Source organism: Crocuta crocuta, unplaced genomic scaffold (genome assembly GCF_008692635.1).
Source record: "Crocuta crocuta isolate KB4526 unplaced genomic scaffold, BGI_CrCroc_1.0 scaffold1653, whole genome shotgun sequence".
NCBI classification, from domain to species: domain Eukaryota; kingdom Metazoa; phylum Chordata; class Mammalia; order Carnivora; family Hyaenidae; genus Crocuta; species Crocuta crocuta.
In genome coordinates this window covers 18752-27085 of record NW_027531537.1, presented here as the reverse complement: position 1 = coordinate 27085, position 8334 = coordinate 18752, and the positions used below count along the sequence as shown (strand labels likewise).

Here is an 8334-nt window from a genome sequence, read left to right as displayed (position 1 = left end):
AAATTCTTGTGAAAGTTGTTAGGGCTCTTCTTGTATATTTATGGGTCACCCATATTAATCCTCATAACATGTGACAGGAATTGTATGCCCATTTTGTTCTGAAATAATATAATAATAATGATCTTCATGTTTTCATACATATAGCAGTAGTGATATTATGTGGACTTTAGATTCACAGGGTAAAAATTCTACATTTTCAATTTGATTTTGGACATCCTTACTTCCCTTCCTCTGCCATGGTTTTAAATGCACATTCAGGGGCACCTGTGTGGCTCAGTCGGTTGAGTGTCCGGCTTTGGCTCAGGTCATGATCTCACTGTTTGTGGGTTCGAGCCCCACGTCGGGCTCTGTGCTGGCAGCTCAGAACCTGGAGCCTGCTTCGGGTTCTGTGTCTCCCTCTCTCTCTGACCCTCCCCTGCTCACCCTGTCTCTCTCTCTCTCTCTCAAAAATAAAAAATAAATAAAAAATTAAAAAAAAACATTAAATGCACATTCAAAAATAAGACCTTTGCATTATATATTTTTTCCTTAAAATGCTTTGTTGGGGGTTATTTGGCATAATATAAATATTAATACCTTTAGAAAAATGTAANCTAGTTTCAGATATACAATGTAATGATTCAGCAATTTGACACATCTCAGTGCTCATCAAGATATCAATATAAGTGTACTCTTGGAGTACCTGGGTGGCTCAGTCAGTTAAGCATCCGGCTCTTGGTTTTGGCTCATATCATGATATGGTTCATGGAGGCTGCTTGGTATTCTCTCTCTCCCTCTCTCTGACTCTCCCCTTGCTCTCAAAATAAACAAATCATCTTTTAAAAAGAAAACATAAGTGTAACCCTTAATCTCCTCTATTTTATCCACTGCCCTAACCACTTCTCCTCTGGTTACCACCAGTTTGTTCACTGTTTTTAAAGATTTTGTTTTCTTATTTGTGTCTTTTTTTCTTTGTTCATTTGTTTTGCTTCATAAATTCTGATGAGGGAGCATGGGGCAAGCTGAGGACAAAGTATAGGCTAACAGCACCCCCTTCCAGGTGGAATATGTGTGATATTCCTTGGGCACTCCTGGCTACCCAAGACAAAGGAAAGAGGTTTAAGTGCTTGCCATAGTGATGTGGGAAACTAAAGCAAGTGAAAAATTAAATTCCCTTACTGCATATAGCCCATTGTCAAGTCCTTGAAACCAGCAGAGTGGCTTCCCTCTAGGAGCTCAGCTGCCGCAGACGATGACACTTTGCTCCGGGAAAAAGAGAATCTTAGCTTAACATTATCCGAACCTCAAGGATCCTATTAATCTACTTCCATCATCTCAACTGCCCCAAGATATATGCTGCAATCATACTCCAAGTTTTGGCCTCCGATGTATATCTGAAGGGTCTCATGACTGAGATTTTACTAAACTGTAATAAATCGAATTTCCTTAGTAACAGCTAACCTCTCAAGGTCCTGGAAACCTTGCTTCCAAAATTTCTTATAGACTTGCTTTATCCCTGACCCCTTCCCAACCTGAGGATATATAAGGAGTTACCTGTCACGACCCCAGGGCAGCTCTTCTGCCCACAGGTTCTGTCCCCTTGCTTTAATAAAATCAACTTTTTGCACCAAAGATGTCTTCAAGAATTCTTTCTTGGTTGTTGGCTCTGGATCACCCCACCATCACCCCAAAACTTCATCAAATTCCACATACGAGTGAAATTTCATGGTATTTATCTGTCTCTGAATGACTTATTTCACTTAGCATTATACATTCTGGGTCCATTCATATTGTTGCAAATGTCAAGACCTCATTCTTTTTACGACTGAGTGATATTCCAAAAATATGTATTCTCTATCATCTATCTATCTATCTATCTATCTATCTATCTATCTATCTATCTATCTCTCTATCCATGAACACTTGGGTTGCTTCCATAGTTTGGCTGATGTAAATAATGTTGCAATAAAAAGAAGGTATATATATTTTTCAGAATTAGTGTTTTTGTTTAATTTTGGTAAAAATCCAGATACGGAATGAATGGATAATATGGTCATTTTATTTTCAATTATTTAAGGAATTTTCAAGTATTTTCCACAGTGGATGGACCAATTTGCATTCCCACCCACAGTGCGTAAGAGTTCCTTTTTCTTCAAATCCTTGCCAACACTTGTTATTTCTTGTGTTTTTTATTTCAATCATTCTGTTAAGTGTAAAATGATATACATTGCAGTTTTTATTTACATTTTCTTTATGATTACTGACGTTGAGCATTTTTCATGTGTCTATCAGCCATCTGGATGCCTTATTTGGAAAAATGTCTATTAAAGTCATTTGTCCATTTTTAATTGGATTATTTTTTGTGTGTTGAGTTGTATAATTTCTTTATATATTTTAGATATTAATCCCTTATGAGATTAAAGCATTTCCAAATACCTCCTCCCATTCCATATATTGCATTTATTTCATATAGTTTTATTTGCTGTGCAAAAGCTTTTGATTTTGATGTAGTCCCAATAGTTTATATTTGTATTTGTTTTCCTTGACAGAAAAGACATATCTAAAGAAAATGTTTCTACATTTGATGCCACAGAAATCACTGCCTATATTTTCTTTTATGAATTTTATTGTTTAATGTCTCATATTTAGGTATTTAATCCATTTTGAATTCATTTTTTTATGGTGTAAGATTGTGGTGCATTTTCATTCTTTTGCATGTAGTTGTCCAGCTTTCCCAACACCATTTGCTAAAGAGACTGTCTTTTCCCCATTGTATATTTTTACCTCCTTTGTCCTAGATTAATTGGCCATAAAAATATGAGTTTATTTCTTTATTCTCCATCCTGTTCCACTGATATATATGTCTATTTTTGTGCTAGTACCATACTGTTTTAATTACTACAGATTTTTAATACATCCTCAAACCTGGGACTGTATACCTCCAACTTTGCTTTTCTTTTTCAAGATCGCCTTAAGTATTCAAGGTCTTTTTTGGCTCTATGCTGTCATCACAAAGCCTGATGCAGGGATCAAAGTAACAAACTGTGAGATCATGGCCTGAGCTGAAATCAAGAGTTAGATGGTTAACTGACTGAGCCACTCAGGTACCCCAGTCTATTCCCCATTATTAACTGGGCTATTCATGTTTAAAATTATTTGAGTTTTAAGAATTATTTGTATATTTGGGTTAATATTCTTTAATAAGATACATCTTGGCAAATATTTTCTTCCAATCTGTGGATTCCATTCTCTTCACAGTGTATTTGGAGAAAAAATGTTTTTTAAGCGTTTTAACTTAATATAATTTTTTTAACAGAATCACATCATTGTGATTGCCAACCGTAAGGTTACCTAGATATTTTATGTTATCTCTTGGAGTATTATACTGTTGTTTTATGCATTAATGTCTGTGACCCATTATGAGTTAACTTTTGTGAATGGTGTAAGGTCTGGGTCTATTGATCCAATACCATTTGNACTTTGTCTGAGCTCTCTATTCTGTTCCACTGATCAATTTGCATATTCTTTCACCAATATGACACTGTCTTGATTACTATAGCTTTAATATAAGTTTTGAAGCTGGGGTAGTGTCAGTCCTCTGATTTGCTCATCTCCTTCAATATTATGCCGTCAACATTGGGTGTTTTGCCTCTCTATGTAAACTTCAGATTCCACTTATTTATAGCCACAAAATAACTTCTTGGAATTCTTACCTGAATTGTGTTAAATCTCTATGCTAACTTGGGAAGAACTGACATCTTACATTACTGAGTCTTCCTATCCATGAACACGAAATATCCCTTCATTTATTTAGTTCTTTAATTAATTTCATCAGGGTTTTATAAAATCCCTCATATCACATATCTCTTACACATGTGTCATATTTATACCTAAGCATTTTATTTATTTGATGGTAATGTAAATGATACTGTTTTTTTATCATAAATAAATTTTTTGTTTGTTTCAACTCTTTATTTAAATTATAGGTGTATAATATATAGTGTAATATTGATTTCAGGAGTAATACTTAGTGATTTATCATAAACATAACATTCAGGGCTCATCACAAGTGCCCTCCTTAATAGCCATCACCCATTTAGACAATTTTCCAACCAACTCCCCTCCAGAAACCCTCAGTTTGTTCTCTGTCATTGAGTCTCTTATGTTTTGCTTCCCTCTTTTTATTTCTTTCTTCCCATATCTTTATCTGTTTTGTTTCTTAAATTCCACCTATGAGTAAAATCATATGGTATTTGTCTTTCTGTGACTAACTTATCCCGTTTAGCCTAATACACTCTAGCTGCATCCGTGTCATTGCAAATGGCAAGATTTCATTGTCTTTAATGGCTGAGTAATCTTCCATTGTATTTATATACCACATCTTCTTTAGTCATTCATCAGTTGATGAATATTTGGGCTCTTTTTATTATTTGGCTGTAGCTGATAATACTGCTATAACATTGGAGTGCATGTGCCCCTTTGTGGGAAAATAAGTTCTACTTACATAAACGCGTTAGAAAAAAGCTTAGGGTGGAAAGCCACCACCATGGGGCAAAAGTTCCTGAGGTTAGCGAGCAGGATATTGTAATTGGATCATGAGTAACTTGTTATATCACACACAGGAAATTAATTTCCATCTGATGCCAATATACTATCGTACTTTGATCACAAACTCCACTTGCTTCCCAGACCTTTGCTTCTTACACAAGTTAATGATTACTGTCTGATTGTTTTCTCCACATTCACGCGTGTAAGAACTTGTTTTGTTTTTTTCATGTTCACCACGTGGGTAATATCATGTGAGCTCAATAAATATGGAGAGAAGCTCCCAGACATTAGCTTCTCTCGTATTCAATTCTGCATCTGTGCTCTTGCTAGGCATGAGGGAGCTCCAGACTCATAGTCTGTGACAGATATTGTCCCCAACATGACAGAAGGCAATGTGAAACTGACATGATTGGAAGCCTACGTGATTAGAAGAAAACCCGACATAATAGAAGGCGATGTGACTAAAAGGCAATGTGACAGAAGGCAATGTAATAGCAGATGACATGATTAGAAGAAAAGCCAATGTAACTAAGAAGTGGAAGTGACAGAAGGGGAAGTCATTTGAAGCCAATATGGCTAAGAAGGCGACATGGTTAGAGACCAATGTGACTAGAAGCTGACGTGGCTAAGAAGCCAACATAACTCAAGGACTGCAAAACTCCGTGGAACAACTAGAGTTCTAAAAAAGAAAAAGTGCAGGTTAGTACAATCTCTCCTTACGAAGTAAGAGGAAAGCAAAACTATATTAGGATTCGGTGCCTGGGAACTTTTGAGAGAATCATTATGGGAGACTCCCTTTCCCCAGAACAGAAACAATACATTTGTATAGCACTTCTTAAATTATTAATGATTATCCAGCAACATTGTCCTTGGTTTCCTGAGCAAGGAACCTTCAAGCCTTTTACCTAGATATTTGGAAATTAATAGATAAATGCTAAAGGCACACCATACGGAAAGCCCCAATATTCTGCCTGAGGTTATCCTTACATGGTCTATTGTCCCTATGGCCATTCTCCCCCTGAGTGCAGATGATGTTTATGAAGATGGAGACCCACCCAAAGTAAATAAAAAATTTTTTCAAGGAACTTAACCCTCCTTATTTTCAGCCAGGCCCTTCAGCACCTCTACACCCAGAGAACGCTGACTCCCTCCTTTGTCAATGGGAAAAATCTAACCTTTTAAAGGACCAAAAGATTCCCTTTGACGGTATCCTTACCCAAATGCTGCAATCTATTAAGAATGCCCTTATGGTGTTTACAGACACTTTAGTGAAAACTCACAAGACTTCTTGCCTTTGGAAAGCTGGAAAAATCTGAGAAACTTTATCTCATAGTTTTCATGGGTAATTGTTAAGGTGGCTTTAAAAGGCTTAGTAACTTGAAAAGTATTTCTTGCATGATAAATTGGGATTGAATTCGTTGGACGTCCAGGCCTTTTCTAAATAGGCTAGAATGTGAAAGCATTGATTACTAAACAAGATTTGTCTCATTTTGGCTTCTTATTGCAGAGACACTAAGGATATTTGGGTCTGACTAAACATGCGTTGCATTTTATAACATTCTGAAGGTTTTTGTTTGTTTGTTTGTTTGTTTGTTTGTTTGTCTGCTTTTACAAATTTCCCAAACTTTAAATTGTAAATGAAATCTTTTTGACCAATTAACTTTGGTATGTTAAGTTACTCTCGAAGCACTGTCAAATATTCAGCCTTTGGTNTGCCCTTATGGTGTTTACAGACACTTTAGTGAAAACTCACAAGACTTCTTGCCTTTGGAAAGCTGGAAAAATCTGAGAAACTTTATCTCATAGTTTTCATGGGTAATTGTTAAGGTGGCTTTAAAAGGCTTAGTAACTTGAAAAGTATTTCTTGCATGATAAATTGGGATTGAATTCGTTGGACGTCCAGGCCTTTTCTAAATAGGCTAGAATGTGAAAGCATTGATTACTAAACAAGATTTGTCTCATTTTGGCTTCTTATTGCAGAGACACTAAGGATATTTGGGTCTGACTAAACATGCGTTGCATTTTATAACATTCTGAAGGTTTTTGTTTGTTTGTTTGTTTGTTTGTTTGTTTGTCTGCTTTTACAAATTTCCCAAACTTTAAATTGTAAATGAAATCTTTTTGACCAATTAACTTTGGTATGTTAAGTTACTCTCGAAGCACTGTCAAATATTCAGCCTTTGGTTACAGTTGATTATATGTTCTAACTATTCTAGAGATTATTTGCATTTCCTAGTTTTAATATTTTTAATAAGGTCATCACTTGATATTCTGATTATTAAAGTATTATGTGCCACAGAAATAACTGAATTTCCTTGTCAATTGCATTAGATCTTATAATCATGTCCATTTCTGAGTCTTTCTGTCATAGTTTTGTGACTCTTGTTGGAATACTATAACTACCAGTAGACAGATGATCCTTTCTACTCAAGGAGGCTCTGTTTCCCCTGAACTCTGTCTTTCCCTTTTGTAACTCCCCTATACCTACCCTAACTGAACAATGTTGACCCATAAGTAGGGACATCTCTATACCCTTATTCAGAAAGAATAAGTTACAGAAGAGGAGACCATCTACCCTCAGCAACCTTACAGATTTTAAGGGTCAAAATTGCTCAGGGGGCAATGATGTGGGAAATAAAGGCAGAAGGAAATGGCAGATAAAATTAAATTTCCTTATAATCCACAAGGCCAAACAATTGTAGAACGAATCACAAAATAAACTCAAAAAATACTTTTTAAAAAGGGGTAATTACTCATGGCTGTCTACATTAAAACCTGAACTTCTCCTTGATCACGCTATGATCTCTTAAGATTTTAAATCTTGAGTCTCAAGGACTAACCACAGCTGAGTTACATTCTTCTAAATTAGATAAACCCTGTCATCTTATGGTGCTGCTTCAAACTTCTCACCTGGGGTCAAAGATATGCTTGTGTTCTTTCAGATTCCCAACCTCTGTGGATTCCCCCTCAGTTGGTGAAGCCATATCATGGCGTGGTGGAGACTCCCAGAATATGTTTCAATCAACCAGGATTTCCAGAGAATGACTCTGAATAAGCGACCACCACTCCCAGTTTTTCAAGATGGAAGAAGCCTCTTCATTGACTCATCATCCTGAATCCACTCCACAAACGCAAGAACTTGACCCTGATATAACATGAGGAATCCTTAAACACCTGTCTAACCAGGCTGGCAATTGCATATACCCCTGATTTACATCTGATATGATCTCTGTCACTGGTATTCATTAACCATGCAAAGACTTCTTAATCATGGGAATCCTAGCTACAGTAATAATTATAGCCTCTGCTACCATTGCTGAAATTAGTCTTCACCACACTATCAAACTGTATAAGTAACTTGTCATATCATCTGCAGGAAATTAATTTCCGTCTGATGCCAATATACTATTGTACTTTGATCACAAACTCCACTTACCTCCCAGACCTTTTGCTTCTTACACAAGTTAATGATTACTGATTTTTTTCTCCACATTCATGTGTGTAAGATCTTGTTTTCTTCATGTTCACCATGTGAGTAATATCTTGCGAGCTCAGAAAATATAGAGATGAAACCCCTGTTTGGAGCTCTTGTCTCCTCCCAGATATTAGCCTCTCCCATACTCAATTCTGTATCTGCTCTTTTGCTGGACAAGAGAGGACTCCAGACTCATAGTCTGGGACACTCCTTTGCATCAGTGTTTTTGTATCCTTTATGTAAATACCTAGTGGTGCAATTAGTGACTTATAGGGTAGTTCTATTTTTAACTTTTTGAAGAAACTCCCTGTTTTCCAGAGTGTCTGTACCAG

General features: G+C 36.3%; 1 long non-coding RNA gene across 1 annotated transcript; it reads left to right on the top strand.

Moving 5' to 3' along the window:
- Positions 1 to 3049: 3049 nt before the first annotated feature.
- LOC144238791 (uncharacterized) lies at positions 3050 to 7854 on the top strand. The gene is made up of 3 exons (XR_013337211.1): positions 3050 to 3083; positions 4858 to 5226; positions 7470 to 7854. It is a non-coding gene; the product is annotated as an uncharacterized LOC144238791 (long non-coding RNA).
- The last annotated feature ends 480 nt before the right edge of the window (positions 7855 to 8334 follow it).